The sequence below is a fragment of the Pundamilia nyererei genome, unplaced genomic scaffold (genome assembly GCF_000239375.1).
Source record: "Pundamilia nyererei isolate P.nyererei 1_Seehausen unplaced genomic scaffold, PunNye1.0 scaffold00463, whole genome shotgun sequence".
NCBI classification, from domain to species: Eukaryota; Metazoa; Chordata; class Actinopteri; order Cichliformes; family Cichlidae; genus Pundamilia; species Pundamilia nyererei.
This window is the reverse complement of record NW_005187864.1, coordinates 211,880-219,390: the sequence shown is the minus strand read 5'-3', so window position 1 is coordinate 219,390 and position 7,511 is coordinate 211,880. Positions and strand designations below refer to the sequence as shown.

General features: G+C 43.9%; 1 protein-coding gene across 3 annotated transcripts in view; it reads left to right on the top strand.

Moving 5' to 3' along the window:
- pak1 (p21 protein (Cdc42/Rac)-activated kinase 1) overlaps positions 1 to 7,511 on the top strand; it is a 65,963-nt gene that overhangs the window by 14,182 nt on the left and 44,270 nt on the right. For 2 of the 3 annotated variants that reach the window (XM_005753784.1, XM_013916102.1), the window contains exon 2: positions 3,011 to 3,066. The exons of the other annotated variant lie outside the window; for it this stretch is intronic. The gene's annotated coding sequence lies outside the window, so the exon portion shown is untranslated. The remainder of the gene's footprint in view (positions 1 to 3,010; positions 3,067 to 7,511) is intronic. 3 annotated transcript variants of the gene reach the window in all.

Below are 7,511 nucleotides of genomic sequence, written 5' to 3'. Positions count from 1 at the left end.
TCAACTATTAAATTAGTCGTCGACGATTTTGATAGTCGACGTAATCATGGCAGCCCTATTCAGAAGCATGCATTACCTTTGTGTTTCTTTTATAATAAAGATGTGGGAAAAACTGCCCATTAGGTGGTAAATTCTGAGGTTAGACATGAATATTAACCTAGGGCAGTTTAAAGTTTCTTTGGGTGAATGAATGCTGTTTTTTATGGCTTTTATTACAGTCAGCTAAAGTAACATATTTTAGTAAACTGTAGAAGGAAAAAAGCTGGACTAAAAAAAAGTGAATTATTCCTGCATGACTGCCTTCACAAAGTGTTTTTGTATTGTAATGTCTATCGTCGTCTTCTGACAAATAATTCCCTTATAATAATAATTAAAAAGACTAAAACTAAACTAAACTAAAGATAAAGAAAAAATTAACCCTGGTGAAGCTAGCCTGAAGTTCTGACATATTTTCCTGTGAGCATCTCCATTAGCTGTCTGTCAGCACATGTCATCATGCTCAGCGGGAATAATTAGGCGTGCGGCCACGAAACAGAACTACTCTCACATTTTTCTGCCAAATACTTTTCATGCACGAGTCATCTGACTCGTATGTGTTTGTTTCATCTGACGGACGCGGACAGACGTTCAGAAGTTTAGAGAGCAACTCGGTGGATTTTCAGGCTGAGCTTCGTGTTGTTGTTGCTTCAGCCGTGAATGAACAGCAAAAGTTCATTTATCGGGCTAACCTCAGAGGTATTGAACAGAAATTCCTCCACAAATAGTGACATAGTGCCCGCAGGACAACAGTTTAACTGAAAAATTATATAGGGACATGAGAGATGAGAGCTTTGCTCTTACCTAGGAACATAACGAGAACAACAGCTGTTTGAGTCAAGCCTCCTATTTCAAAGAGACGTGTCACAGACGAGTTGGGCTCATCAGCTGATTCGGGTTGACATGGCAGTTTGTAAACCTGTGATTACAGCCAGTCTGAGTCAGGCTGTGAGTGTTTGGAGACAGCTCGCCTCATGCCGAATCAGCTGTGCAGTCATCTTGCGCTTGATACTGGAGGTCGCTGGTCACTGCAACTACTTGTGGTCAGTCTCTGAAAGCAGAAAATATTCAGTGCAATCACTGGGCGGCCAATGATTTGCTGCCATCCAATTTTTTGGTCTAATATGTTCATTTGAAACACATCAACCTGTGATCCAGGTTACAAATACACAATCTAGGGTGCTGAGTCTGTGGATGAATCCTCCCTGAATACACCAATCAGAGGATGTACTGGGATACACTGGACACCGACGTGCTATAGTGTGATTAGAGAAAATGAAAATGGTCTATATAAACAAACCTGATGAGTGGCTTTCAGTCGGCTCTTTCCTGCTTTTATATTACTGCTGCTCAAATTCACACCAGGCCACTGCATGTCCTCTGTTTTATGTCCCTCCAGCTCTCTGGTCAGTCACCTGGTGTGAACCTGCTGCTATAAGTGAGCCCAGATAAAACCATCGGACAATAAGCTGCATGTTAGTGTGAGCAAACTCCAGCTCACCTGTACATGTAGCTTAGTGAGGGGATGTACGTGCATGATTAGCAACAGCTTACGCGTCCAGGTGGCACAGCCACGTATGCAGGTGGCTGCATGTTGCATTAATCAGAGATTAGAAACAGCTTAATAAGCTGTAATCTAGAGCTGCATGGGTGTGACCTTCTGACTGCTGCCATTCCATTACACTGTGTGTGTGTTTGTGTGTGTGTGTGCAGGCCTGTGTGTGTTTTCTCACAGTAAAGTGTGAATGTGTGAACAGCTGCAGGGCTGACCTCCTTTTGTTTGTCCTTCCTGCGTGCACACAAATGGCGTCCTGTTCTCTAATAGCCTGCACTGTGTGTTTGTGTGATGCCATGTGGACTCCATCTGCTGAAAGATGGAGCAAAAGGAAAGAGAAGCACCTGTCCACACCTGTGCATGGCTTATGTCAACTTAGTGCAAGCCCAGTGGCCGTTCTGACCCACGTTAACCCCTGGCATGGGGCAATGACACGTCTGAGGGGGGGTTAAAGTTTGGCAGGTGTAGCGGTGCAGCATGGGGGAAAAATTACTAGAAATAAATCACATTATCCTTTTTTATCTTCCGGCTGCGATCAGCTGACCTGTGCTGCCAACTGGATTCAGTGTTTCATGAGATATAGGCTGATTTCCAACCTTAGACACTATAAAGCCAGAATAAAAGGAAGAATGCAGTGAATCTAGTGAGCAGCGCCCTGTATAACCTGATGTCTGCTATCTTTGATGTATCCCAGTAACAGTCAGCTAGATTTAATCAGGGCATCACTGTAAACTCTGCCACAGTACTGCCAAGTCTGAACTGAGGGGCTGAACCAAGGCCCAGAATAAGATACAAGAAATCTTCTCAAATGGAGTCCCAAGAATACAAATATGGAGCTGGAAATGAGCACAAACACTTAGACGCATACTCGTCTGAAATATTCCCACATTTAAGGTCTGAAGGCTTTTCTGGTGTAAAGGGAAAGGGCTGAAAACACAGTTAACATTGAACTACATCGTTACACTTCTTCATAAACTCAAGGTTCTTCTGCTTTTCAACAGATTGCTCATCATTTCCCACCAAACTGCTGAAAATCTTTTGCTCTAATTTTGTCTCGTTTCACGTCATTCATGTTCCTTGGTGGCATTAAAGTGCTGTCGCAGTCATTTCCTTCTCTTTCCGCTCTGTTGACTTCAGGACTGTGGAGATGAGATTGAATTTAGCGTCATAAAACACTAATAACACAGAAGTACTGCCGCTGCTGGCCTGCTCACCTTTTGCACCCTGATGATGAGCTCTGTCAAAGTCTGACAGCGTTGTTAGTAAGAGGATTATGAGCCGCGTGGCGGTCATTGACAGATTTAACTCTGCATTCTGAGCAGGTGGGATGAGTGAAATGACAGTTAATAAGTTGTGGCTCATTTAAAAGGACGACGTGTGACGGCCAGCGTTAACGGCGCTCTCTCTGTTTGTGTGCAGGCTGCAGGAGTCTCTGCCTTTCTGTGACAGGAGCGAGCTACACATCACGTTAACAGGTAAGCGTGGCTGGTTTGAACTCTGCTGGTAGGATTTTATTGATGCCAGTGTGATTATCAGTTCTCCTCATAGATATTAGTAATTCCTGGTTGATTTTAAGCGGGGATTGGGTGGATTTCCACCCCTTTAATGCTTCACAACAGGATGGATTTACGCACTCGAGGAAGCATATTTGACTGTAGGTCTCATATCATCCTGTTCTTGGCTCAGATGTGTTTTGTCCTTTTCCTCCAGCAGTGATGTGGCTGCAGTTTTCGCTTCTAAAGCATCACTCTCTCTGTTTTAGCAGCTTTCTCTCCTCTTGTGTCCAATCTTTGTTCTTTAAATCACTACAGCGTTCATATTTTAGACACAAGCAGCTCATTTTACTGTTGTCACCTTGGGCCACGGATATATTCTCAGAGACGTTTCTTCCTGTTAAAAGGGAGTTTTTACTTCCCACTGTCACCAAGTGTTTGCACACAGAGGTGTTTGATTGTTGTGGTTTTCTCTGTGCCGTTGTAGGCTCTCATAAAGAACTTTGAGGTGATTGCTGTTGTGATTTGGCCGTGTAAATGCTTTGTTTTTTCAAGGCAGAGATTGAAACAGATTTTTTTCAGTCTTAACATCAGGTTTTTTCCATGTTTCAGCACCAATTAGAATTACTGCCGACATTCCTGTTTCCCCAGGTGGTATCCTGGTTTGCTGTTTTTCCCGATAACGTGTGTGACCCTTACACTTTATTATGAATCACTAGAGTAGAAGCATCTGTAAGTTTTGTATGCTTTTCCATTAACCAGGCTGCCAGATTGTCTGTGAAACACAGCCTCGCACACGGTCCACACCCTAAACACAATTCCTACTGACGGAGCAAACAGAGAACACACAACCAGACTCAGGGAGTGTGTGCAGCTAATCTGCACACACACACACACTTGTGTCGGATGCTGAATGAATTACCTGCTGTCATAGCTTTTGTTTCACCACTTCAGCTCACTGTGAAGATGCAGTAAAGGGTGAGAATGTGAAATTTAAGCAAGCAGGTGGAGGCATATATGCGACTCTTTGGATAATTCGGGATACACGGATACAGCGCTTAGAGCACGGATCTGTGTGCAAGAGGTTATCAGTGGCGGTGAATGGAGCCTAACCCTGGCATGAAGAAGTGTTAACAGGAGCAGAAGCCGTTTCTTGGATCCAGCTTTTTGAAATTATTAAATCCCTGCAGCTTCTCGGGATCCAGATCGAGCGAGTTTGCACGTGACACAGCAGCAGTGGCTCCGTCAATTATTCGATCAATTATTCCTGAAGCTGAGAGAGAGAATCAGTCGGGTGTTAATCGAAAGTCACAGTCTGCTTTCCACAGCTGAGACAGGTGAGCTGTCACATGTTAAATCATTAGTTCCACATGTTCAGGAATCCTGAGCTCCAAACAGCTGTCAGAGGTTTTTACTCTGAGTCAGGTCGATTTATTTAATCTATCTGCTCCCTCTGCTCCACCCAAGCCCCACTCCATCTGATATGTGAGAGTTAACACCACCGTGTCTTCTGTTCCCTGAGTGGATGCAGTTCTGCATCTTTAGCCAGCGCTACCTGTTTGCATACCTTTAGGTTCACATGTTTGAAGCCTGCCTGTGTATACTAGTGAGACAGCAGCAGCTGAGAGAGAGCGAGTGAGAGCACGCCAGGGGCCGTCCAGGTCGGGTGTCGGTCCGCCTCTGCAGCACTTCTGGCTAAATTCAAACATAAAGCCGGACATTATCATTTGAAACAGAAACTGTTTCCGTAGTAACTCCCATTCTGGTGCAGGTTAGCCTGCAGGCACGATGTTCATGAGGTCGTTTGTCACAAAGAAGATGTTTGAGCAGTGCATCAGTGTTTGCAGTTGTGGTTCACTGAGGGAAACCAGAGGACTTCACATTATGTGAGTTGGCTGTAACGGGATTCTGCATTTCTGGTCTGACGGCTCCCAGCGTGCACTGCACCCTTCATTATTTATTGCATTGGCAGGGGCGGAGTTACACAGCTGGTATGTCAGGGATGGAGACAGACCCCCTGCCCCCCATCAGCACACCTGTGTGTGTGCTGTGTTTAGGTGGAGAAAAGGGGGGATGGTAATAGGGTGGGGCTACTGTGCTGATGAGAGCGAGTCGGCGGGTTTGCCATGCATTTTTTATGCACTGCATCATTCTGTGTGTTTGTGCAAAATCTGTGTGAGTATTTGAACTATAGGCTTACAAAAAAGGGGTGGCTGAAAGGGTAACAGAGTAAAATCTTCCTGAATCTGTCCTGATACGAACTGTACTCTGTGAAGTGCAGGGCTCCTGGGTATTTTAGTGTCGTCTTGTTTTAAACGGGACCTGCTGTGTTTTCTCTATTTTCTGTCACATTTGTACTGTTGGACTGGCAGATGTTCCTGTAAACGTACATTTGGCTGCTCTGTTTGGATCTGTATGACGTCAGTGAGAGCGGACATCCCTAATTTGGTTTTTATTTTTGAGGGGCAGCTAAACTTAAAGGGGGAGGAGCTAAAACAACTGAACTAAGCAGCTGCATCAAGGGTCAGAATGAAATAAATGGGGTTTATTTTGAACTGATGATTATGCAAAGCTAGTCTTGTAGAGTCCTGCTTTGGGCTGAGTGATGCTCATCACATCTTTGTGAACATATCGCTGACATAATAAGGTCTCAACTTGGTTTGGACACTGACTGAAGGGCTGTAGCCGTACTTTTCCTGGATTGGTCCCTCAGTGTGGTGACTCAGTGAAAAAGTCCTGGGATTAAATCCGGTCAAAGGAGCACCATTCATTCACAGGTTTCCTTTGAGAGGTTATTTTTCCCGCCATCAAATGCGTGCTAAAACAAAGCTAGGTTTGATTCTCCCATCACAAAGGCATTCACTTAGCGCTGGAGTTTAACCCCGTACGCTCCTCAGTGGCCTCCCGCTGCTCCTCAGACTGAGGGAGGATTAAATGTACTGAATGAATTTCCTTGTGAGGATCAGTGAAGACCGGCTTAACTTAATTGTTTAGTAATGTGTCAGAATTTGGTCTAAATGTGGTGGCGAGGTGGTGTCCAAAACCCAGACATTAGATTGGTTTACATTTTTTAAAACCAAACAAAGCAGCAAATCAAGAGAAATATGTTTCAAATGTGACCAAAATTCATGTTTGGGGAAAGGACTCGTTACATTTCTGGCAGCACTTCATTAATTTCTTGTTTCAGATGAAAAAAATAAGATGAAAACAGGGTGATGGATGGTAGAAGAAGAAAGCCGATAGCAGTGGAAAGATGAAGAGGGTGAAAGCAGTTCATCACACCGTGAGCGAGCAGAGCGTGAACTCTCCGAGTTTTTCCACTGAGAAATGGTTTTGTGTAAATTCTCCCAGTTTTCTGCTCGGATCTCTCTCCTGTTTGATCCTCCCCTCTTTATTTTCCTCTGACCCCCCCTTCCCCCTCTGTAGTGTCTCTCTTACTCCCCCCCTCCCTGTTTTGTACTCCTTTTTTTGTCTTGCTCCTCTCTTTTCATGCTCTGTGTTGGATCCTTCAGGCTGGACACATTCCTCCCTCAATCTTCTTTTCATCCAGTCTTTTTAAAAATCTTTCTTCACAATGATTTCTTCTGTCTTACACACACACACACACACACACACACACACACACACACACACACACACACACACACACACACACACACACACACACATGTCAGGTATTCATATCTTGGGGACATCTAATTAACACAATTCGTTCCCTAACCCTTACCCTTAACCATAACCCTGACACTAAAAGCACGTTTTGAGTCTCAAAAATGCCTTCAAACTTGTGGGGACCAGGATTTTGGTCCCTACAAAGATATGAAAACACGCTCACACACACACAGACACACGTTCACTTGATAAGTAGCTTCAAGCAGAAAACTTTCCAGGCAGATTTAACGCAGCGACGACTGAAGTGAGGAAAAAGTAGACAAGAAAAGTGTGACAAAGAGGGAGAAACTGAGGCTGTCGTCCATGCTTCTGCTATTCTTTCACGTTTGATCCTGTAAAATTACAGTATTAAAGTGAAAATTAAAGTTTACAGACATACTATAATCTGCAACAACAGTTATAACTAAAAAAAAGATTTTAGTGTCCCGTATAAATAAAATACACTTCACAGCACGATTCTGTTTGTCCACAGTTTCCCGACACTTTAATAACGTTTTTTGACTTGAAAGTCAGAGTGAACCTTTACTGGGATTTTTTGTTTGTGGTGTTGACATGTTTGATGAAGCCGTGCGAAGCAGAGAAAGATGTGAGCTGCAAAGTAAGAGAGCCTGCGAGGGACATAGAGGGAGACGACTCGCTGTGTCATTGAGTTTCTTCTGTGAAAAAAGCAAACAGTAAGAGAATGGAGAGAAAACATTTGCTGTCTGTTTATAAATAGGAATGAATACACTCTCCACCCACTGTGAAACACACGC